Raw genomic sequence first — 26,989 nt, 5'->3', positions numbered from 1 at the left:
AACATTTTCACTGCAAGCATGCATGAAGAGCCTGAACAGGGACTTGAACCCTGGACCCTCAGATTAAAAGTCTGATGCTCTACCGACTGAGCTATCCAGGCTCTGCTTGGAAACCCAAGCAATCTTATTAGGAGCCACATGTGCATTACAAACATGCACAGGACAATTGAAGGGTTTTTCCTATGTATGACTCCTCATGTGTCCATTTATTATGCTTTCTAGTCCACATCCTTTTGACCACAAACGGTGCAACTGAAGGGTCGCACCATTATTCTGACGATTGGCCTACCGTTGATTGAGCTTCTGATACAGTTGCACTTAAGGGGAATTAGCTCAGATGGTAGAGTGCTCGCTTAGCATGCGAGAGGCGTTGGGATCGATACCCACATTCTCCAAGTTGTCATTTACCATGGCAATGCCTTGTCTCAATTTAATTCAAAATAGTCTTTCACAAACATTGAGTCCTACAAATTATGCTAGATGAGATAGATTATTTCCAATTTGTACTAATATTCTGTCATTTTAAGGTCACAAGTAATGTAAAGCTGTGGTTTGTTGCAATACAATGGATTTTTTTGTTCAAAGGTAAGATTCCACTTAACATTTTCTGGTGGAACATGTAGGCTTATTACCTCAGATTCTGGAGCGCTCACTTTGCATGCGAGAGGTGGTGGGACCGATGTCTGCATTCTCCAAACCAGAATGTTCTATGCAAAAGTCTGGTTTCTCTTTTCAGTGGAGTCAGTCAAGCACTGGGTAACTATGCAAAGATATAGGCATTAGGCAGCTTTACTCAAAGGCAGCAAATTTAAATGATAAGCATTGTATTCAACCAGGGACTAATGTTATTTCTGCCAGTTGACCCATTTTTGCAGTACATAAGGTGAACTTGTGGCTCCAACATTTTCACTGCAAGCATGCATGAAGAGCCTGAACAGGGACTTGAACCCTGGACCCTCAGATTAAAAGTCTGATGCTCTACCGACTGAGCTATCCAGGCTCTGCTTGGAAACCCAAGCAATCTTATTAGGAGCCACATGTGCATTACAAACATGCACAGGACAATTGAAGGGTTTTTCCTATGTATGACTCCTCATGTGTCCATTTATTATGCTTTCTAGTCCACATCCTTTTGACCACAAACGGTGCAACTGAAGGGTCGCACCATTATTCTGACGATTGGCCTACCGTTGATTGAGCTTCTGATACAGTTGCACTTAAGGGGAATTAGCTCAGATGGTAGAGTGCTCGCTTAGCATGCGAGAGGCGGTGGGATTGATACCCACATTCTCCAAGTTGTCATTTACCATGGCAATGCCTTGTCTCAATTTAATTCAAAATAGTCTTTCACAAACATTGAGTCCTACAAATTACGCTAGATTAGATAGATTATTTCCAATTTGTACTAATATTGTGTCATTTTAAGGTCACAAGTAATGTAAAGCTGTGGTTTGTTGCAATACAATGGATTTTTTTGTTCAAAGGTAAGATTCCACTTAACATATTCTGGTGGAACATGTAGGCTTATTACCTCAGATTCTAGAGAGCTCACTTTGCATGCGAGAGGTGGTGGGACCGATGTCTGCATTCTCCAAACCAGAACGTTCTATGCAAAAGTCTGGTTTCTCTTTTGAGTGGAGTCAGTCAAGCACTGGGTAACTATGCAAAGATATAGGCATTAGGCAGCTTTAATCAAAGGCAGCAAATCTTAAATGATAAGCATTGTATTCAATCAGGGACTAATGTTATTTCTGCCAGTTGACCCATTTTTGCAGTACATAAGGTCAACTTGTGGTTCCAACATTTTCACTGCAAGCATGCATGAAGAGCCTGAACAGGGACTTGAACCCTGGACCCTCAGATTAAAAGTCTGATGCTCTACCGACTGAGCTATCCAGGCTCTGCTTGGAAACCCAAGCAATCTTATTAGGAGCCACATGTGCATTACAAACATGCACAGGACAATTGAAGGGTTTTTCCTATGTATGTGTCGAATTATATATGGATGTGCGGCATATTATCAGAAGTAGTGTGAAATGTATAAGGGGTCAAATGATGATCAAATGTGTTCACATATTCTGAAGTCTCAAAGAGAGGACAAATGGATCTCTAAGCACATTCCAGTGAGCAGCCACCGGTGGTAGGGGGTTGCTTATCTGATCTTGCTGTGGGAAGAGGGTCATTTACGACTTCCACTAGCAGGCTGAAGTCAAGTCACTAATCAGTGACATGTCTAAAATAGGAAGAAAGAACTTCTTTAATTCCTTTTCAGGGATGAGGTGTTCTAGTAACCCATTATATACTGGGTTGGTAAAAGCCTAGATAATAAATATATGTTAATGATCTAACATAATCTAGACAGTTGATCTAGAGTTAAGCAGCAGCTCACATGACAGGAAGTGATGAGAGCTGTTGCACAGGCAGGATGACCAGTGGCCTTTCATTGGCTGAAACAAGGCAATGAAATGCTGTCCTTGCTTTCTGATTGGTTTGCAAAGGCAACTCTCTGCTTTAAGTGTACTGTTTGGCCTAGGGTCGATTAGATTCATCTTAACATCTTGACCTAACAGGAGCGAGCAGAAGGCCAGCGGTAACTATAAAATGATATGATCTGTGCATTATTCATAACGATGTATTAATGTGATTTAGATTGTAACCAAATGTATTGTGTTTCTTTTCTCCAATTAATAATCTTGATTTGGTAGATTTAAAACCACATACACTACCACACACTTATGCAGTGGGTGGCACATACTTATTCAGTGGGTACATACCACACTTATGCAGTGGGTGACCACACATTACAAAGTGGGCACATAGCGGGACCACACAAGGTGGAATACCGCACAAGCACACTTACTTAGTGGAACCTCACAAAAAGAGGAAGACAGCATAAATATGTTTCAATATAACTACACTTCTACCAAATAAGAGCAGGTTAGGTAATAGACTGTAAGGGCGTGCAAAGACACGAATCCAGAGTACTATTGTCAGCTTGTGTGGGGAAGTTTGAATGTTGAATATGTCTATATGTGTTTATGTTTATTAACTAATAAAAACCCTATAAAAAGCATGTTCGATTCGTAAAATAAGGCAATTATTGAAGCATTAAAATAACAACTGTGCGTATTAAACGTAGCTAAATCTGCTTGCATTCCTGGGGAATTCGGATCCCGGCATATCTCACCGAAAACCGGACAGTATGACTCCTCATGTGTCCATTTATTATGCTTTCTAGTCCACATCCTTTTGACCACAAACGGTGCAACTGAAGGGTCGCACCATTATTCTGACGATTGGCCTACCGTTGATTGAGCTTCTGATACAGTTGCACTTAAGGGGAATTAGCTCAGATGGTAGAGTGCTCGCTTAGCATGCGAGAGGCGGTGGGATCGATACCCACATTCTCCAAGTTGTCATTTACCATGGCAATGCCTTGTCTCAATTTAATTCAAAATAGTCTTTCACAAACATTGAGTCCTACAAATTACGCTAGATTAGATAGATTATTTCCAATTTGTACTAATATTGTGTCATTTTAAGGTCACAAGTAATGTAAAGCTGTGGTTTGTTGCAATACAATGGATTTTTTTGTTCAAAGGTAAGATTCCACTTAACATTTTCTGGTGGAACATGTAGGCTTATTACCTCAGATTCTGGAGCGCTCACTTTGCATGCGAGAGGTGGTGGGACCGATGTCTGCATTCTCCAAACCAGAATGTTCTATGCAAAAGTCTGGTTTCTCTTTTCAGTGGAGTCAGTCAAGCACTGGGTAACTATGCAAAGATATAGGCATTAGGCAGCAAATCTTAAATGATAAGCATTGTATTCAAGCAGGGACTAATGTTATTTCTGCCAGTTGACCCATTTTTGCAGTACATCAGGTCAACTTGTGGCTCCAACATTTTCACTGCAAGCATGCATGAAGAGCCTGAACAGGGACTTGAACCCTGGACCCTCAGATTAAAAGTCTGATGCTCTACCGACTGAGCTATCCAGGCTCTGCTTGGAAACCTAAGCAATCTTATTAGGAGCAACATGTGCATTACAAACATGCACAGGACAATTGAAGGGTTTTTCCTATGTATGACTCCTCATGTGTCCCTTTATTATGCTTTCTAGTCCACATCCTTTTGACCACAAACGGTGCAACTGAAGGGTCGCACCATTATTCTGACGATTGGCCTACCGTTGATTGAGCTTCTGATACACTTGCACTTAAGGGGAATTAGCTCAGATGGTAGAGTGCTCGCTTAGCATGCGAGAGGCGGTGGGATCGATACCCACATTCTCCAAGTTGTCATTTACCATGGCAATGCCTTGTCTCAATTTAATTCAAAATAGCCTTTCACAAACATTGAGTCCTACAAATTATGCTAGATTAGATAGATTATTTCCAATTTCTACTAATATTGTGTCATTTTAAGGTCACAAGTAATGTAAAGCTGTGGTTTGTTGCAATACAATGGATTTTTTTGTTCAAAGGTAAGATTCCACTTAACATTTTCTGGTGGAACATGTAGGCTTATTACCTCAGATTCTAGAGCGCTCACTTTGCATGCGAGAGGTGGTGGGACCGATGTCTGCATTCTCCAAACCAGAATGTTCTATGCAAAAGTCTGGTTTCTCTTTTCAGTGGAGTCAGTCAAGCACTGGGTAACTATGCAAAGATATAGGCATTAGGCAGCAAATCTTAAATGATAAGCATTGTATTCAAGCAGGGACTAATGTTATTTCTGCCAGTTGACCCATTTTTGCAGTACATCAGGTCAACTTGTGGCTCCAACATTTTCACTGCAAGCATGCATGAAGAGCCTGAACAGGGACTTGAACCCTGGACCCTCAGATTAAAAGTCTGATGCTCTACCGACTGAGCTATCCAGGCTCTGCTTGGAAACCTAAGCAATCTTATTAGGAGCAACATGTGCATTACAAACATGCACAGGACAATTGAAGGGTTTTTCCTATGTATGACTCCTCATGTGTCCCTTTATTATGCTTTCTAGTCCACATCCTTTTGACCACAAACGGTGCAACTGAAGGGTTGCACCATTATTCTGACGATTGGCCTACCGTTGATTGAGCTTCTGATGCAGTTGCACTTAAGGGGAATTAGCTCAGATGGTAGAGTGCTCGCTTAGCATGCGAGAGGGGGTGGGATCGATACCCACATTCTCCAAGTTGTCATTTACCATGGCAATGCCTTGTCTCAATTTAATTCAAAATAGCCTTTCACAAACATTGAGTCCTACAAATTATGCTAGATTAGATAGATTATTTCCAATTTCTACTAATATTGTGTCATTTTAAGGTCACAAGTAATGTAAAGCTGTGGTTTGTTGCAATACAATGGATTTTTTTGTTCAAAGGTAAGATTCCACTTAACATTTTCTGGTGGAACATGTAGGCTTATTACCTCAGATTCTAGAGCGCTCACTTTGCATGCGAGAGGTGGTGGGACCGATGTCTGCATTCTCCAAACCAGAATGTTCTATGCAAAAGTCTGGTTTCTCTTTTCAGTGGAGTCAGTCAAGCACTGGGTAACTATGCAAAGATATAGGCATTAGGCAGCAAATCTTAAATGATAAGCATTGTATTCAAGCAGGGACTAATGTTATTTCTGCCAGTTGACCCATTTTTGCAGTACATCAGGTCAACTTGTGGCTCCAACATTTTCACTGCAAGCATGCATGAAGAGCCTGAACAGGGACTTGAACCCTGGACCCTCAGATTAAAAGTCTGATGCTCTACCGACTGAGCTATCCAGGCTCTGCTTGGAAACCTAAGCAATCTTATTAGGAGCAACATGTGCATTACAAACATGCACAGGACAATTGAAGGGTTTTTCCTATGTATGACTCCTCATGTGTCCCTTTATTATGCTTTCTAGTCCACATCCTTTTGACCACAAACGGTGCAACTGAAGGGTTGCACCATTATTCTGACGATTGGCCTACCGTTGATTGAGCTTCTGATGCAGTTGCACTTAAGGGGAATTAGCTCAGATGGTAGAGTGCTCGCTTAGCATGCGAGAGGCGGTGGGATCGATACCCACATTCTCCAAGTTGTCATTTACCATGGCAATGCCTTGTCTCAATTTAATTCAAAATAGCCTTTCACAAACATTGAGTCCTACAAATTATGCTAGATTAGATAGATTATTTCCAATTTCTACTAATATTGTGTCATTTTAAGGTCACAAGTAATGTAAAGTGTGGTTTGTTGCAATACAATGGATTTTTTTGTTCAAAGGTAAGATTCCACTTAACATTTTCTGGTGGAACATGTAGGCTTATTACCTCAGATTCTAGAGCGCTCACTTTGCATGCGAGAGGTGGTGGGACTGATGTCTGCATTCTCCAAACCAGAATGTTCTATGCAAAAGTCTGGTTTCTCTTTTCAGTGGAGTCAGTCAAGCACTGGGTAACTAAGCAAAGATATAGGCATTAGGCAGCTTTACTCGAAGGCAGCAAATTTAAATGATAAGCATTGTATTCAAGCAGGGACTAATGTTATTTCTGCCAGTTGACCAATTTTTGCAGTACATCAGGTCAACTTGTGGCTCCAACATTTCCACTGCAAGCATGCATGGAAGAGCCTGAACAGGGACTTGAACCCTGGACCCTCAGATTAAAAGTCTGATGCTCTACCGACTGAGCTATCCAGGCTCTGCTTGGAAACCCAAGCAATCTTATTAGGAGCCACATGTGCATTACAAACATGCACAGGACAATTGAAGGGTTTTTCCTATGTATGACTCCTCATGTGTCCCTTTATTATGCTTTCTAGTCCACATCCTTTTGACCACAAACGGTGCAACTGAAGGGTCGCACCATTATTCTGACGATTGGCCTAACGTTGATTGAGCTTCTGATACACTTGCACTTAAGGGGAATTAGCTCAGATGGTAGAGTGCTCGCTTAGCATGCGAGAGGCGGTGGGATCGATACCCACATTCTCCAAGTTGTCATTTACCATGGCAATGCCTTGTCTCAATTTAATTCAAAATAGCCTTTCACAAACATTGAGTCCTACAAATTATGCTAGATTAGATAGATTATTTCCAATTTGTACTAATATTGTGTCATTTTAAGGTCACAAGTAATGTAAAGCTGTGGTTTGTTGCAATACAATGGATTTTTTTGTTCAAAGGTAAGATTTCACTTAACATTTTCTGGTGGAACATGTAGGCTTATTACCTCAGATTCTAGAGCGCTCACTTTGCATGCGAGAGGTGGTGGGACCGATGTCTGCATTCTCCAAACCAGAATGTTCTATGCAAAAGTCTGGTTTCTCTTTTCAGTGGAGTCAGTCAAGCACTGGGTAACTATGCAAAGATAAAGGCATTAGGCAGCAAATCTTAAATGATAAGCATTGTATTCAAGCAGGGACTAATGTAATTTCTGCCAGTTGACCCATTTTTGCAGCACATCAGGTCAACTTGTGGCTCCAACATTTTCACTGCAAGCATGCATGAAGAGCCTGAACAGGGACTTGAACCCTGGACCCTCAGATTAAAAGTCTGATGCTCTACCGACTGAGCTATCCAGGCTCTGCTTGGAAACCCAAGCAATCTTATTAGGAGCAACATGTGCATTACAAACATGCACAGGACAATTGAAGGGTTTTTCCTATGTATGACTCCTCATGTGTCCCTTTATTATGCTTTCTAGTCCACATCCTTTTGACCACAAACGGTGCAACTGAAGGGTTGCACCATTATTCTGACGATTGGCCTACCGTTGATTGAACTTCTAATGCAGATGCACTTAAGGGGAATTAGCTCAGATGGTAGAGTGCTCGCTTAGCATGCGAGAGGCGGTGGGATCGATACCCACATTCTCCAAGTTGTCATTTACCATGGCAATGCCTTGTCTCAATTTAATTCAAAATAGCCTTTCACAAACATTGAGTCCTACAAATTATGCTAGATTAGATAGATTATTTCCAATTTGTACTAATATTGTGTCATTTTAAGGTCACAAGTAATGTAAAGCTGTGGTTTGTTGCAATACAATGGATTTTTTTGTTCAAAGGTAAGATTTCACTTAACATTTTCTGGTGGAACATGTAGGCTTATTACCTCAGATTCTAGAGCGCTCACTTTGCATGCGAGAGGTGGTGGGACCGATGTCTGCATTCTCCAAACCAGAATGTTCTATGCAAAAGTCTGGTTTCTCTTTTCAGTGGAGTCAGTCAAGCACTGGGTAACTATGCAAAGATATAGGCATTAGGCAGCAAATCTTAAATGATAAGCATTGTATTCAAGCAGGGATTAATGTTATTCCTGCCAGTTAACCCATTTTTGCAGTACATCAGGTCAACTTGTGGCTCCAACATTTTCACTGCAAGCATGCATGAAGAGCCTGAACAGGGACTTGAACCCTGGACCCTCAGATTAAAAGTCTGATGCTCTACCGACTGAGCTATCCAGGCTCTGCTTGGAAACCCAAGCAATCTTATTAGGAGCAACATGTGCATTACAAACATGCACAGGACAATTGAAGGGTTTTTCCTATGTATGACTCCTCATGTGTCCCTTTATTATGCTTTCTAGTCCACATCCTTTTGACCACAAACGGTGCAACTGAAGGGTCGCACCATTATTCTGACGATTGGCCTACCGTTGATTGAGCTTCTGATGCAGTTGCACTTAAGGGGAATTAGCTCAGATGGTAGAGTGCTCGCTTAGCATGCGAGAGGCGGTGGGATCGATACCCACATTCTCCAAGTTGTCATTTACCATGGCAATGCCTTGTCTCAATTTAATTCAAAATAGCCTTTCACAAACATTGAGTCCTACAAATTATGCTAGATTAGATAGAATATTTCCAATTTGTACTAATATTGTGTCATTTTAAGGTCACAAGTAATGTAAAGCTGTGGTTTGTTGCAATACAATGGATTTTTTTGTTCAAAGGTAAGATTTCACTTAACATTTTCTGGTGGAACATGTAGGCTTATTACCTCAGATTCTAGAGCGCTCACTTTGCATGCGAGAGGTGGTGGGACCGATGTCTGCATTCTCCAAACCAGAATGTTCTATGCAAAAGTCTGGTTTCTATTTTCAGTGGAGTCAGTCAAGCACTGGGTAACTATGCAAAGATATAGGCATTAGGCAGCAAATCTTAAATGATAAGCATTGTATTCAAGCAGGGACTAATGTTATTTCTGCCAGTTGACCCATTTTTGCAGTACATCAGGTCAACTTGTGGCTCCAACATTTTCATTGCAAGCATGCATGAAGAGCCTGAACAGGGACTTGAACCCTGGACCCTCAGATTAAAAGTCTGATGCTCTACCGACTGAGCTATACAGGCTCTGCTTGGAAACCCAAGCAATCTTTTTAGGAGCAACATGTGCATTACAAACATGCACAGGACAATTGAAGGGTTTTTCCTATGTATGACTCCTCATGTGTCCCTTTATTATGCTTTCTAGTCCACATCCTTTTGACCACAAACGGTGCAACTGAAGGGTCGCACCATTATTCTGACGATTGGCCTACCGTTGATTGAGCTTCTGATACACTTGCACTTAAGGGGAATTAGCTCAGATGGTAGAGTGCTCGCTTAGCATGCGAGAGGCGGTGGGATCGATACCCACATTCTCCAAGTTGTCATTTACCATGGCAATGCCTTGTCTCAATTTAATTAAAAATAGCCTTTCACAAACATTGAGTCCTACAAATTATGCTAGATTAGATAGATTATTTCCAATTTGTACTAATATTGTGTCATTTTAAGGTCACAAGTAATGTAAAGCTGTGGTTTGTTGCAATACAATGGATTTTTTTGTTCAAAGGTAAGATTCCACTTAACATTTTCTGGTGGAACATGTAGGCTTATTACCTCAGATTCTAGAGCGCTCACTTTGCATGCGAGAGGTGGTGGGACTGATGTCTGCATTCTCCAAACCAGAATGTTCTATGCAAAAGTCTGGTTTCTCTTTTCAGTGGAGTCAGTCAAGCACTGGGTAACTATGCAAAGATATAGGCATTAGGCAGCAAATCTTAAATGATAAGCATTGTATTCAAGCAGGGACTAATGTTATTTCTGCCAGTTGACCCATTTTTGCAGTACATCAGGTGAACTTGTGGCTCCAACATTATCACTGCAAGCATGCATGAAGAGCCTGAACAGGGACTTGAACCCTGGACCCTCAGATTAAAAGTCTGATGCTCTACCGACTGAGCTATCCAGGCTCTACTTGGAAACCCAAGCAATCTTATTAGGAGCAACATGTGCATTACAAACATGCACAGGACAATTGAAGGGTTTTTCCTATGTATGACTCCTCATGTGTCCCTTTATTATGCTTTCTAGTCCACATCCTTTTGACCACAAACGGTGCAACTGAAGGGTCGCACCATTATTCTGACGATTGGCCTACCGTTGATTGAGCTTCTGATGCAGTTGCACTTAAGGGGAATTAGCTCAGATGGTAGAGTGCTCGCTTAGCATGCGAGAGGCGGTGGGATCGATACCCACATTCTCCAAGTTGTCATTTACCATGGCAATGCCTTGTCTCAATTTAATTCAAAATAGCCTTTCACAAACATTGAGTCCTACAAATTATGCTAGATTAGATAGATTATTTCCAATTTGTACTAATATTGTGTCATTTTAAGGTCACAAGTAATGTAAAGCTGTGGTTTGTTGCAATACAATGGATTTTTTTGTTCAAAGGTAAGATTCCACTTAACATTTTCTGGTGGAACATGTAGGCTTATTACCTCAGATTCTAGAGCGCTCACTTTGCATGCAAGAGGTGGTGGGACCGATGTCTGCATTCTCCAAACCAGAATGTTCTATGCAAAAGTCTGGTTTCTCTTTTCAGTGGAGTCAGTCAAGCACTGGGTACTATGCAAAGATATAGGCATTAGGCAGCAAATCTTAAATGATAAGCATTGTATTCAAGCAGGGACTAATGTTATTTCTGCCAGTTGACCCATTTTTGCAGTACATCAGGTCAACTTGTGGCTCCAACATTTTCACTGCAAGCATGCATGAAGAGCCTGAACAGGGACTTGAACCCTGGACCCTCAGATTAAAAGTCTGATGCTGTACCGACTGAGCTATCCAGGCTCTGCTTGGAAACCCAAGCAATCTTATTAGGAGCAACATGTGCATTACAAACATGCACAGGACAATTGAAGGGTTTTTCCTATGTATGACTCCTCATGTGTCCCTTTATTATGCTTTCTAGTCCACATCCTTTTGACCACAAACGGTGCAACTGAAGGGTCGCACCATTATTCTGACGATTGGCCTACCGTTGATTGAGCTTCTGATACACTTGCACTTAAGGGGAATTAGCTCAGATGGTAGAGTGCTCGCTTAGCATGCGAGAGGCGGTGGGATCGATACCCACATTCTCCAAGTTGTCATTTACCATGGCAATGCCTTGTCTCAATTTAATTCAAAATAGCCTTTCACAAACATTGAGTCCTACAAATTATGCTAGATTAGATAGATTATTTCCAATTTCTACTAATATTGTGTCATTTTAAGGTCACAAGTAATGTAAAGCTGTGGTTTGTTGCAATACAATGGATTTTTTTGTTCAAAGGTAAGATTCCACTTAACATTTTCTGGTGGAACATGTAGGCTTATTACCTCAGATTCTAGAGCGCTCACTTTGCATGCGAGAGGTGGTGGGACCGATGTCTGCATTCTCCAAACCAGAATGTTCTATGCAAAAGTCTGGTTTCTCTTTTCAGTGGAGTCAGTCAAGCACTGGGTAACTATGCAAAGATATAGGCATTAGGCAGCAAATCTTAAATGATAAGCATTGTATTCAAGCAGGGACTAATGTTATTTCTGCCAGTTGACCCATTTTTGCAGTACATCAGGTCAACTTGTGGCTCCAACATTTTCACTGCAAGCATGCATGAAGAGCCTGAACAGGGACTTGAACCCTGGACCCTCAGATTAAAAGTCTGATGCTCTACCGACTGAGCTATCCAGGCTCTGCTTGGAAACCTAAGCAATCTTATTAGGAGCAACATGTGCATTACAAACATGCACAGGACAATTGAAGGGTTTTTCCTATGTATGACTCCTCATGTGTCCCTTTATTATGCTTTCTAGTCCACATCCTTTTGACCACAAACGGTGCAACTGAAGGGTTGCACCATTATTCTGACGATTGGCCTACCGTTGATTGAGCTTCTGATGCAGTTGCACTTAAGGGGAATTAGCTCAGATGGTAGAGTGCTCGCTTAGCATGCGAGAGGGGGTGGGATCGATACCCACATTCTCCAAGTTGTCATTTACCATGGCAATGCCTTGTCTCAATTTAATTCAAAATAGCCTTTCACAAACATTGAGTCCTACAAATTATGCTAGATTAGATAGATTATTTCCAATTTCTACTAATATTGTGTCATTTTAAGGTCACAAGTAATGTAAAGCTGTGGTTTGTTGCAATACAATGGATTTTTTTGTTCAAAGGTAAGATTCCACTTAACATTTTCTGGTGGAACATGTAGGCTTATTACCTCAGATTCTAGAGCGCTCACTTTGCATGCGAGAGGTGGTGGGACCGATGTCTGCATTCTCCAAACCAGAATGTTCTATGCAAAAGTCTGGTTTCTCTTTTCAGTGGAGTCAGTCAAGCACTGGGTAACTATGCAAAGATATAGGCATTAGGCAGCAAATCTTAAATGATAAGCATTGTATTCAAGCAGGGACTAATGTTATTTCTGCCAGTTGACCCATTTTTGCAGTACATCAGGTCAACTTGTGGCTCCAACATTTTCACTGCAAGCATGCATGAAGAGCCTGAACAGGGACTTGAACCCTGGACCCTCAGATTAAAAGTCTGATGCTCTACCGACTGAGCTATCCAGGCTCTGCTTGGAAACCTAAGCAATCTTATTAGGAGCAACATGTGCATTACAAACATGCACAGGACAATTGAAGGGTTTTTCCTATGTATGACTCCTCATGTGTCCCTTTATTATGCTTTCTAGTCCACATCCTTTTGACCACAAACGGTGCAACTGAAGGGTTGCACCATTATTCTGACGATTGGCCTACCGTTGATTGAGCTTCTGATGCAGTTGCACTTAAGGGGAATTAGCTCAGATGGTAGAGTGCTCGCTTAGCATGCGAGAGGCGGTGGGATCGATACCCACATTCTCCAAGTTGTCATTTACCATGGCAATGCCTTGTCTCAATTTAATTCAAAATAGCCTTTCACAAACATTGAGTCCTACAAATTATGCTAGATTAGATAGATTATTTCCAATTTCTACTAATATTGTGTCATTTTAAGGTCACAAGTAATGTAAAGTGTGGTTTGTTGCAATACAATGGATTTTTTTGTTCAAAGGTAAGATTCCACTTAACATTTTCTGGTGGAACATGTAGGCTTATTACCTCAGATTCTAGAGCGCTCACTTTGCATGCGAGAGGTGGTGGGACTGATGTCTGCATTCTCCAAACCAGAATGTTCTATGCAAAAGTCTGGTTTCTCTTTTCAGTGGAGTCAGTCAAGCACTGGGTAACTAAGCAAAGATATAGGCATTAGGCAGCTTTACTCGAAGGCAGCAAATTTAAATGATAAGCATTGTATTCAAGCAGGGACTAATGTTATTTCTGCCAGTTGACCAATTTTTGCAGTACATCAGGTCAACTTGTGGCTCCAACATTTCCACTGCAAGCATGCATGGAAGAGCCTGAACAGGGACTTGAACCCTGGACCCTCAGATTAAAAGTCTGATGCTCTACCGACTGAGCTATCCAGGCTCTGCTTGGAAACCCAAGGAATCTTATTAGGAGCCCCATGTGCATTACAAACATGCACAGGACAATTGAAGGGTTTTTCCTATGTATGACTCCTCATGTGTCCCTTTATTATGCTTTCTAGTCCACATCCTTTTGACCACAAACGGTGCAACTGAAGGGTTGCACCATTATTCTGACGATTGGCCTACCGTTGATTGAACTTCTGATGCAGTTGCACTTAAGGGGAATTAGCTCAGATGGTAGAGTGCTCGCTTAGCATGCGAGAGGCGGTGGGATCGATACCCTCATTCTCCAAGTTGTCATTTACCATGGCAATGCCTTGTCTCAATTTAATTCACAATAGCCTTTCACAAACATTGAGTCCTACAAATTATGCTAGATTAGATAGATTATTTCCAATTTGTACTAATATTGTGTCATTTTAAGGTCACAAGTAATGTAAAGCTGTGGTTTGTTGCAATACAATGGATTTTTTTGTTCAAAGGTAAGATTTCACTTAACATTTTCTGGTGGAACATGTAGGCTTATTACCTCAGATTCTAGAGCGCTCACTTTGCATGCGAGAGGTGGTGGGACCGATGTCTGCATTCTCCAAACCAGAATGTTCTATGCAAAAGTCTGGTTTCTCTTTTCAGTGGAGTCAGTCAAGCACTGGGTAACTATGCAAAGATAAAGGCATTAGGCAGCAAATCTTAAATGATAAGCATTGTATTCAAGCAGGGACTAATGTTATTTCTGCGAGTTGACCCATTTTTGCAGTACATCAGGTCAACTTGTGGCTCCAACATTATCACTGCAAGCATGCATGAAGAGCCTGAACAGGGACTTGAACCCTGGACCCTCAGATTAAAAGTCTGATGCTCTACCGACTGAGCTATCCAGGCTCTACTTGGAAACCCAAGCAATCTTATTAGGAGCAACATGTGCATTACAAACATGCACAGGACAATTGAAGGGTTTTTCCTATGTATAACTCCTCATGTGTCCCTTTATTATGCTTTCTAGTCCACATCCTTTTGACCACAAACGGTGCAACTGAAGGGTCGCACCATTATTCTGACGATTGGCCTACCGTTGATTGAGCTTCTGATGCAGTTGCACTTAAGGGGAATTAGCTCAGATGGTAGAGTGCTCGCTTAGCATGCGAGAGGCGGTGGGATCGATACCCACATTCTCCAAGTTGTCATTTACCATGGCAATGCCTTGTCTCAATTTAATTCAAAATAGCCTTTCACAAACATTGAGTCCTACAAATTATGCTAGATTAGATAGATTATTTCCAATTTGTACTAATATTGTGTCATTTTAAGGTCACAAGTAATGTAAAGCTGTGGTTTGTTGCAATACAATGGATTTTTTTGTTCAAAGGTAAGATTCCACTTAACATTTTCTGGTGGAACATGTAGGCTTATTACCTCAGATTCTAGAGCGCTCACTTTGCATGCAAGAGGTGGTGGGACCGATGTCTGCATTCTCCAAACCAGAATGTTCTATGCAAAAGTCTGGTTTCTCTTTTCAGTGGAGTCAGTCAAGCACTGGGTACTATGCAAAGATATAGGCATTAGGCAGCAAATCTTAAATGATAAGCATTGTATTCAAGCAGGGACTAATGTTATTTCTGCCAGTTGACCCATTTTTGCAGTACATCAGGTCAACTTGTGGCTCCAACATTTTCACTGCAAGCATGCATGAAGAGCCTGAACAGGGACTTGAACCCTGGACCCTCAGATTAAAAGTCTGATGCTGTACCGACTGAGCTATCCAGGCTCTGCTTGGAAACCCAAGCAATCTTATTAGGAGCAACATGTGCATTACAAACATGCACAGGACAATTGAAGGGTTTTTCCTATGTATGACTCCTCATGTGTCCCTTTATTATGCTTTCTAGTCCACATCCTTTTGACCACAAACGGTGCAACTGAAGGGTCGCACCATTATTCTGACGATTGGCCTACCGTTGATTGAGCTTCTGATACACTTGCACTTAAGGGGAATTAGCTCAGATGGTAGAGTGCTCGCTTAGCATGCGAGAGGCGGTGGGATCGATAACCACATTCTCCAAGTTGTCATTTACCATGGCAATGCCTTGTCTCAATTTAATTCAAAATAGCCTTTCACAAACATTGAGTCCTACAAATTATGCTAGATTAGATAGATTATTTCCAATTTCTACTAATATTGTGTCATTTTAAGGTCACAAGTAATGTAAAGCTGTGGTTTGTTGCAATACAATGGATTTTTTTGTTCAAAGGTAAGATTCCACTTAACATTTTCTGGTGGAACATGTAGGCTTATTACCTCAGATTCTAGAGCGCTCACTTTGCATGCGAGAGGTGGTGGGACCGATGTCTGCATTCTCCAAACCAGAATGTTCTATGCAAAAGTCTGGTTTCTCTTTTCAGTGGAGTCAGTCAAGCACTGGGTAACTATGCAAAGATATAGGCATTAGGCAGCAAATCTTAAATGATAAGCATTGTATTCAAGCAGGGACTAATGTTATTTCTGCCAGTTGACCCATTTTTGCAGTACATCAGGTCAACTTGTGGCTCCAACATTTTCACTGCAAGCATGCATGAAGAGCCTGAACAGGGACTTGAACCCTGGACCCTCAGATTAAAAGTCTGATGCTCTACCGACTGAGCTATCCAGGCTCTGCTTGGAAACCTAAGCAATCTTATTAGGAGCAACATGTGCATTACAAACATGCACAGGACAATTGAAGGGTTTTTCCTATGTATGACTCCTCATGTGTCCCTTTATTATGCTTTCTAGTCCACATCCTTTTGACCACAAACGGTGCAACTGAAGGGTTGCACCATTATTCTGACGATTGGCCTACCGTTGATTGAGCTTCTGATGCAGTTGCACTTAAGGGGAATTAGCTCAGATGGTAGAGTGCTCGCTTAGCATGCGAGAGGCGGTGGGATCGATACCCACATTCTCCAAGTTGTCATTTACCATGGCAATGCCTTGTCTCAATTTAATTCAAAATAGCCTTTCACAAACATTGAGTCCTACAAATTATGCTAGATTAGATAGATTATTTCCAATTTCTACTAATATTGTGTCATTTTAAGGTCACAAGTAATGTAAAGTGTGGTTTGTTGCAATACAATGGATTTTTTTGTTCAAAGGTAAGATTCCACTTAACATTTTCTGGTGGAACATGTAGGCTTATTACCTCAGATTCTAGAGCGCTCACTTTGCATGCGAGAGGTGGTGGGACTGATGTCTGCATTCTCCAAACCAGAATGTTCTATGCAAAAGTCTGGTTTCTCTTTTCAGTGGAGTCAGTCAAGCACTGGGTAACTAAGCAAAGATATAGGCATTAGGCAGCTTTACTCGAAGGCAGCAAATTTAAATGATAAGCATTGTATTCAAGCAGGGACTAATGTTATTTCTGCCAGTTGACCAATTTTTGCAGTACATCAGGTCAACTTGTGGCTCCAACATTTCCACTGCAAGCATGCATGGAAGAGCCTGAACAGGGACTTGAACCCTGGACCCTCAGATTAAAAGTCTGATGCTCTACCGACTGAGCTATCCAGGCTCTGCTTGGAAACCCAAGGAATCTTATTAGGAGCCCCATGTGCATTACAAACATGCACAGGACAATTGAAGGGTTTTTCCTATGTATGACTCCTCATGTGTCCCTTTATTATGCTTTCTAGTCCACATCCTTTTGACCACAAACGGTGCAACTGAAGGGTTGCACCATTATTCTGACGATTGGCCTACCGTTGATTGAACTTCTGATGCAGTTGCACTTAAGGGGAATTAGCTCAGATGGTAGAGTGCTCGCTTAGCATGCGAGAGGCGGTGGGATCGATACCCTCATTCTCCAAGTTGTCATTTACCATGGCAATGCCTTGTCTCAATTTAATTCACAATAGCCTTTCACAAACATTGAGTCCTACAAATTATGCTAGATTAGATAGATTATTTCCAATTTGTACTAATATTGTGTCATTTTAAGGTCACAAGTAATGTAAAGCTGTGGTTTGTTGCAATACAATGGATTTTTTTGTTCAAAGGTAAGATTTCACTTAACATTTTCTGGTGGAACATGTAGGCTTATTACCTCAGATTCTAGAGCGCTCACTTTGCATGCGAGAGGTGGTGGGACCGATGTCTGCATTCTCCAAACCAGAATGTTCTATGCAAAAGTCTGGTTTCTCTTTTCAGTGGAGTCAGTCAAGCACTGGGTAACTATGCAAAGATAAAGGCATTAGGCAGCAAATCTTAAATGATAAGCATTGTATTCAAGCAGGGACTAATGTTATTTCTGCGAGTTGACCCATTTTTGCAGTACATCAGGTCAACTTGTGGCTCCAACATTATCACTGCAAGCATGCATGAAGAGCCTGAACAGGGACTTGAACCCTGGACCCTCAGATTAAAAGTCTGATGCTCTACCGACTGAGCTATCCAGGCTCTACTTGGAAACCCAAGCAATCTTATTAGGAGCAACATGTGCATTACAAACATGCACAGGACAATTGAAGGGTTTTTCCTATGTATAACTCCTCATGTGTCCCTTTATTATGCTTTCTAGTCCACATCCTTTTGACCACAAACGGTGCAACTGAAGGGTCGCACCATTATTCTGACGATTGGCCTACCGTTGATTGAGCTTCTGATGCAGTTGCACTTAAGGGGAATTAGCTCAGATGGTAGAGTGCTCGCTTAGCATGCGAGAGGCGGTGGGATCGATACCCACATTCTCCAAGTTGTCATTTACCATGGCAATGCCTTGTCTCAATTTAATTCAAAATAGCCTTTCACAAACATTGAGTCCTACAAATTATGCTAGATTAGATAGATTATTTCCAATTTCTACTAATATTGTGTCATTTTAAGGTCACAAGTAATGTAAAGCTGTGGTTTGTTGCAATACAATGGATTTTTTTGTTCAAAGGTAAGATTCCACTTAACATTTTCTGGTGGAACATGTAGGCTTATTACCTCAGATTCTAGAGCGCTCACTTTGCATGCGAGAGGTGGTGGGACCGATGTCTGCATTCTCCAAACCAGAATGTTCTATGCAAAAGTCTGGTTTCTCTTTTCAGTGGAGTCAGTCAAGCACTGGGTAACTATGCAAAGATATAGGCATTAGGCAGCAAATCTTAAATGATAAGCATTGTATTCAAGCAGGGACTAATGTTATTTCTGCCAGTTGACCCATTTTTGCAGTACATCAGGTCAACTTGTGGCTCCAACATTTTCACTGCAAGCATGCATGAAGAGCCTGAACAGGGACTTGAACCCTGGACCCTCAGATTAAAAGTCTGATGCTCTACCGACTGAGCTATCCAGGCTCTGCTTGGAAACCTAAGCAATCTTATTAGGAGCAACATGTGCATTACAAACATGCACAGGACAATTGAAGGGTTTTTCCTATGTATGACTCCTCATGTGTCCCTTTATTATGCTTTCTAGTCCACATCCTTTTGACCACAAACGGTGCAACTGAAGGGTTGCACCATTATTCTGACGATTGGCCTACCGTTGATTGAGCTTCTGATGCAGTTGCACTTAAGGGGAATTAGCTCAGATGGTAGAGTGCTCGCTTAGCATGCGAGAGGGGGTGGGATCGATACCCACATTCTCCAAGTTGTCATTTACCATGGCAATGCCTTGTCTCAATTTAATTCAAAATAGCCTTTCACAAACATTGAGTCCTACAAATTATGCTAGATTAGATAGATTATTTCCAATTTCTACTAATATTGTGTCATTTTAAGGTCACAAGTAATGTAAAGCTGTGGTTTGTTGCAATACAATGGATTTTTTTGTTCAAAGGTAAGATTCCACTTAACATTTTCTGGTGGAACATGTAGGCTTATTACCTCAGATTCTAGAGCGCTCACTTTGCATGCGAGAGGTGGTGGGACCGATGTCTGCATTCTCCAAACCAGAATGTTCTATGCAAAAGTCTGGTTTCTCTTTTCAGTGGAGTCAGTCAAGCACTGGGTAACTATGCAAAGATATAGGCATTAGGCAGCAAATCTTAAATGATAAGCATTGTATTCAAGCAGGGACTAATGTTATTTCTGCCAGTTGACCCATTTTTGCAGTACATCAGGTCAACTTGTGGCTCCAACATTTTCACTGCAAGCATGCATGAAGAGCCTGAACAGGGACTTGAACCCTGGACCCTCAGATTAAAAGTCTGATGCTCTACCGACTGAGCTATCCAGGCTCTGCTTGGAAACCTAAGCAATCTTATTAGGAGCAACATGTGCATTACAAACATGCACAGGACAATTGAAGGGTTTTTCCTATGTATGACTCCTCATGTGTCCCTTTATTATGCTTTCTAGTCCACATCCTTTTGACCACAAACGGTGCAACTGAAGGGTTGCACCATTATTCTGACGATTGGCCTACCGTTGATTGAGCTTCTGATGCAGTTGCACTTAAGGGGAATTAGCTCAGATGGTAGAGTGCTCGCTTAGCATGCGAGAGGGGGTGGGATCGATACCCACATTCTCCAAGTTGTCATTTACCATGGCAATGCCTTGTCTCAATTTAATTCAAAATAGCCTTTCACAAACATTGAGTCCTACAAATTATGCTAGATTAGATAGATTATTTCCAATTTCTACTAATATTGTGTCATTTTAAGGTCACAAGTAATGTAAAGCTGTGGTTTGTTGCAATACAATGGATTTTTTTGTTCAAAGGTAAGATTCCACTTAACATTTTCTGGTGGAACATGTAGGCTTATTACCTCAGATTCTAGAGCGCTCACTTTGCATGCGAGAGGTGGTGGGACCGATGTCTGCATTCTCCAAACCAGAATGTTCTATGCAAAAGTCTGGTTTCTCTTTTCAGTGGAGTCAGTCAAGCACTGGGTAACTATGCAAAGATATAGGCATTAGGCAGCAAATCTTAAATGATAAGCATTGTATTCAAGCAGGGACTAATGTTATTTCTGCCAGTTGACCCATTTTTGCAGTACATCAGGTCAACTTGTGGCTCCAACATTTTCACTGCAAGCATGCATGAAGAGCCTGAACAGGGACTTGAACCCTGGACCCTCAGATTAAAAGTCTGATGCTCTACCGACTGAGCTATCCAGGCTCTGCTTGGAAACCTAAGCAATCTTATTAGGAGCAACATGTGCATTACAAACATGCACAGGACAATTGAAGGGTTTTTCCTATGTATGACTCCTCATGTGTCCCTTTATTATGCTTTCTAGTCCACATCCTTTTGACCACAAACGGTGCAACTGAAGGGTTGCACCATTATTCTGACGATTGGCCTACCGTTGATTGAGCTTCTGATGCAGTTGCACTTAAGGGGAATTAGCTCAGATGGTAGAGTGCTCGCTTAGCATGCGAGAGGGGGTGGGATCGATACCCACATTCTCCAAGTTGTCATTTACCATGGCAATGCCTTGTCTCAATTTAATTCAAAATAGCCTTTCACAAACATTGAGTCCTACAAATTATGCTAGATTAGATAGATTATTTCCAATTTCTACTAATATTGTGTCATTTTAAGGTCACAAGTAATGTAAAGCTGTGGTTTGTTGCAATACAATGGATTTTTTTGTTCAAAGGTAAGATTCCACTTAACATTTTCTGGTGGAACATGTAGGCTTATTACCTCAGATTCTAGAGCGCTCACTTTGCATGCGAGAGGTGGTGGGACTGATGTCTGCATTCTCCAAACCAGAATGTTCTATGCAAAAGTCTGGTTTCTCTTTTCAGTGGAGTCAGTCAAGCACTGGGTAACTAAGCAAAGATATAGGCATTAGGCAGCTTTACTCGAAGGCAGCAAATTTAAATGATAAGCATTGTATTCAAGCAGGGACTAATGTTATTTCTGCCAGTTGACCAATTTTTGCAGTACATCAGGTCAACTTGTGGCTCCAACATTTCCACTGCAAGCATGCATGGAAGAGCCTGAACAGGGACTTGAACCCTGGACCCTCAGATTAAAAGTCTGATGCTCTACCGACTGAGCTATCCAGGCTCTGCTTGAAAACCCAAGTAATCTTATTAGGAGCCCCATGTGCATTACAAACATGCACAGGACAATTGAAGGGTTTTTCCTATGTATGACTCCTCATGTGTCCCTTTATTATGCTTTCTAGTCCACATCCTTTTGACCACAAACGGTGCAACTGAAGGGTTGCACCATTATTCTGACGATTGGCCTACCGTTGATTGAACTTCTGATGCAGTTGCACTTAAGGGGAATTAGCTCAGATGGTAGAGTGCTCGCTTAGCATGCGAGAGGCGGTGGGATCGATACCCTCATTCTCCAAGTTGTCATTTACCATGGCAATGCCTTGTCTCAATTTAATTCACAATAGCCTTTCACAAACATTGAGTCCTACAAATTATGCTAGATTAGATAGATTATTTCCAATTTGTACTAATATTGTGTCATTTTAAGGTCACAAGTAATGTAAAGCTGTGGTTTGTTGCAATACAATGGATTTTTTTGTTCAAAGGTAAGATTTCACTTAACATTTTCTGGTGGAACATGTAGGCTTATTACCTCAGATTCTAGAGCGCTCACTTTGCATGCGAGAGGTGGTGGGACCGATGTCTGCATTCTCCAAACCAGAATGTTCTATGCAAAAGTCTGGTTTCTCTTTTCAGTGGAGTCAGTCAAGCACTGGGTAACTATGCAAAGATAAAGGCATTAGGCAGCAAATCTTAAATGATAAGCATTGTATTCAAGCAGGGACTAATGTTATTTCTGCGAGTTGACCCATTTTTGCAGTACATCAGGTCAACTTGTGGCTCCAACATTTTCACTGCAAGCATGCATGAAGAGCCTGAACAGGGACTTGAACCCTGGACCCTCAGATTAAAAGTCTGATGCTCTACCGACTGAGCTATCCAGGCTCTGCTTGGAAACCTAAGCAATCTTATTAGGAGCAACATGTGCATTACAAACATGCACAGGACAATTGAAGGGTTTTTCCTATGTATGACTCCTCATGTGTCCCTTTATTATGCTTTCTAGTCCACATCCTTTTGACCACAAACGGTGCAACTGAAGGGTTGCACCATTATTCTGACGATTGGCCTACCGTTGATTGAGCTTCTGATGCAGTTGCACCTAAGGGGAATTAGCTCAGATGGTAGAGTGCTCGCTTAGCATGCGAGAGGCGGTGGGATCGATACCCACATTCTCCAAGTTGTCATTTACCATGGCAATGCCTTGTCTCAATTTAATTCAAAATAGCCTTTCACAAACATTGAGTCCTACAAATTATGCTAGATTAGATAGATTATTTCCAATTTCTACTAATATTGTGTCATTTTAAGGTCACAAGTAATGTAAAGCTGTGGTTTGTTGCAATACAATGGATTTTTTTGTTCAAAGGTAAGATTCCACTTAACATTTTCTGGTGGAACATGTAGGCTTATTACCTCAGATTCTAGAGCGCTCACTTTGCATGCGAGAGGTGGTGGGACTGATGTCTGCATTCTCCAAACCAGAATGTTCTATGCAAAAGTCTGGTTTCTCTTTTCAGTGGAGTCAGTCAAGCACTGGGTAACTACGCAAAGATATAGGCATTAGGCAGCTTTACTCGAAGGCAGCAAATTTAAATGATAAGCATTGTATTCAAGCAGGGACTAATGTTATTTCTGCCAGTTGACCCATTTTTGCAGTACATCAGGTCAACTTGTGGCTCCAACATTTTCACTGCAAGCATGCATGGAAGAGCCTGAACAGGGACTTGAACCCTGGACCCTAAGATTAAAAGTCTGATGCTCTACCGACTGAGCTATCCAGGCTCTGCTTGGAAACCCAAGCAATCTTATTAGGAGCCACATGTGCATTACAAACATGCACAGGACAATTGAAGGGTTTTTCCTATGTATGACTCCTCATGTGTCCCTTTATTATGCTTTCTAGTCCACATCCTTTTGACCACAAACGGTGCAACTGAAGGGTCGCACCATTATTCTGACGATTGGCCTACCGTTGATTGAGCTTCTGATACACTTGCACTTAAGGGGAATTAGCTCAGATGGTAGAGTGCTCGCTTAGCATGCGAGAGGCGGTGGGATTGATACCCACATTCTCCAAGTTAAATTTACCATGGCAATGCCTTGTCTCAATTTAATTCAAAATAGCCTTTCACAAACATTGAGTCCTACAAATTATGCTAGATTAGATAGATTATTTCCAATTTGTACTAATATTGTGTCATTTTAAGGTCACAAGTAATGTAAAGCTGTGGTTTGTTGCAATACAATGGATTTTTTTGTTCAAAGGTAAGATTTCACTTAACATTTTCTGGTGGAACATGTAGGCTTATTACCTCAGATTCTAGAGCGCTCACTTTGCATGCGAGAGGTGGTGGGACCGATGTCTGCATTCTCCAAACCAGAATGTTCTATGCAAAAGTCTGGTTTCTCTTTTCAGTGGAGTCAGTCAAGCACTGGGTAACTATGCAAAGATAAAGGCATTAGGCAGCAAATCTTAAATGATAAGCATTGTATTCAAGCAGGGACTAATGTTATTTCTGCCAGTTGACCCATTTTTGCAGCACATCAGGTCAACTTGTGGCTCCAACATTTTCACTGCAAGCATGCATGAAGAGCCTGAACAGGGACTTGAACCCTGGACCCTCAGATTAAAAGTCTGATGCTCTACCGACTGAGCTATCCAGGCTCTGCTTGGAAACCCAAGCAATCTTATTAGGAGCAACATGTGCATTACAAACATGCACAGGACAATTGAAGGGTTTTTCCTATGTATGACTCCTCATGTGTCCCTTTATTATGCTTTCTAGTCCACATCCTTTTGACCACAAACGGTGCAACTGAAGGGTTGCACCATTATTCTGACGATTGGCCTACCGTTGATTGAACTTCTAATGCAGATGCACTTAAGGGGAATTAGCTCAGATGGTAGAGTGCTCGCTTAGCATGCGAGAGGCGGTGGGATCGATACCCACATTCTCCAAGTTGTCATTTACCATGGCAATGCCTTGTCTCAATTTAATTCAAAATAGCCTTTCACAAACATTGAGTCCTACAAATTATGCTAGATTAGATAGATTATTTCCAATTTGTACTAATATTGTGTCATTTTAAGGTCACAAGTAATGTAAAGCTGTGGTTTGTTGCAATACAATGGATTTTTTTGTTCAAAGGTAAGATTTCACTTAACATTTTCTGGTGGAACATGTAGGCTTATTACCTCAGATTCTAGAGCGCTCACTTTGCATGCGAGAGGTGGTGGGACCGATGTCTGCATTCTCCAAACCAGAATGTTCTATGCAAAAGTCTGGTTTCTCTTTTCAGTGGAGTCAGTCAAGCACTGGGTAACTATGCAAAGATATAGGCATTAGGCAGCTTTACTCAAAGGCAGCAAATCTTAAATGATAAGCATTGTATTCAACCAGGGACTAATGTTATTTCTGCCAGTTGACCCATTTTTGCAGTACATCAGGTCAACTTGTGGCTCCAACATTTTCACTGCAAGCATGCATGGAAGAGCCTGAACAGGGACTTGAACCCTGGACCCTCAGATTAAAAGTCTGATGCTCTACCGACTGAGCTATCCAGGCTCTGCTTGGAAACCCAAGCAATCTTATTAGGAGCAACATGTGCATTACAAACATGCACAGGACAATTGAAGGGTTTTTCCTATGTATGACTCCTCATGTGTCCCTTTATTATGCTTTCTAGTCCACATCCTTTTGACCACAAACGGTGCAACTGAAGGGTCGCACCATTATTCTGACGATTGGCCTACCGTTGATTGAGCTTCTGATGCAGTTGCACTTAAGGGGAATTAGCTCAGATGGTAGAGTGCTCGCTTAGCATGCGAGAGGCGGTGGGATCGATACCCACATTCTCCAAGTTGTCATTTACCATGGCAATGCCTTGTCTCAATTTAATTCAAAATAGCCTTTCACAAACATTGAGTCCTACAAATTATGCTAGATTAGATAGATTATTTCCAATTTGTACTAATATTGTGTCATTTTAAGGTCACAAGTAATGTAAAGCTGTGGTTTGTTGCAATACAATGGATTTTTTTGTTCAAAGGTAAGATTCCACTTAACATTTTCTGGTGGAACATGTAGGCTTATTACCTCAGATTCTAGAGCGCTCACTTTGCATGCAAGAGGTGGTGGGACCGATGTCTGCATTCTCCAAACCAGAATGTTCTATGCAAAAGTCTGGTTTCTCTTTTCAGTGGAGTCAGTCAAGCACTGGGTAACTATGCAAAGATATAGGCATTAGGCAGCAAATCTTAAATGATAAGCATTGTATTCAAGCAGGGACTAATGTTATTTCTGCCAGTTGACCCATTTTTGCAGTACATCAGGTCAACTTGTGGCTCCAACATTTTCACTGCAAGCATGCATGAAGAGCCTGAACAGGGACTTGAACCCTGGACCCTCAGATTAAAAGTCTGATGCTGTACCGACTGAGCTATCCAGGCTCTGCTTGGAAACCCAAGCAATCTTATTAGGAGCAACATGTGCATTACAAACATGCACAGGACAATTGAAGGGTTTTTCCTATGTATGACTCCTCATGTGTCCCTTTATTATGCTTTCTAGTCCACATCCTTTTGACCACAAACGGTGCAACTGAAGGGTCGCACCATTATTCTGACGATTGGCCTACCGTTGATTGAGCTTCTGATACACTTGCACTTAAGGGGAATTAGCTCAGATGGTAGAGTGCTCGCTTAGCATGCGAGAGGCGGTGGGATCGATACCCACATTCTCCAAGTTGTCATTTACCATGGCAATGCCTTGTCTCAATTTAATTCAAAATAGCCTTTCACAAACATTGAGTCCTACAAATTATGCTAGATTAGATAGATTATTTCCAATTTGTACTAATATTGTGTCATTTTAAGGTCACAAGTAATGTAGAGCTGTGGTTTGTTGCAATACAATGGATTTTTTTGTTCAAAGGTAAGATTCCACTTAACATTTTCTGGTGGAACATGTAGGCTTATTACCTCAGATTCTAGAGCGCTCACTTTGCATGCGAGAGGTGGTGGGACCGATGTCTGCATTCTCCAAACCAGAATGTTCTATGCAAAAGTCTGGTTTCTCTTTTCAGTGGAGTCAGTCAAGCACTGGGTAACTATGCAAAGATATAGGCATTAGGCAGCAAATCTTAAATGATAAGCATTGTATTCAAGCAGGGACTAATGTTATTTCTGCCAGTTGACCCATTTTTGCAGTACATCAGGTCAACTTGTGGCTCCAACATTTTCACTGC

Source organism: Protomyctophum bolini (assembly GCF_963924005.1).
Source record: "Protomyctophum bolini genome assembly, chromosome: 17".
NCBI lineage: Eukaryota > Metazoa > Chordata > Actinopteri > Myctophiformes > Myctophidae > Protomyctophum > Protomyctophum bolini.
The sequence above is the reverse complement of the archived record's forward strand: the minus strand, read 5'-3'. Positions refer to the sequence as shown.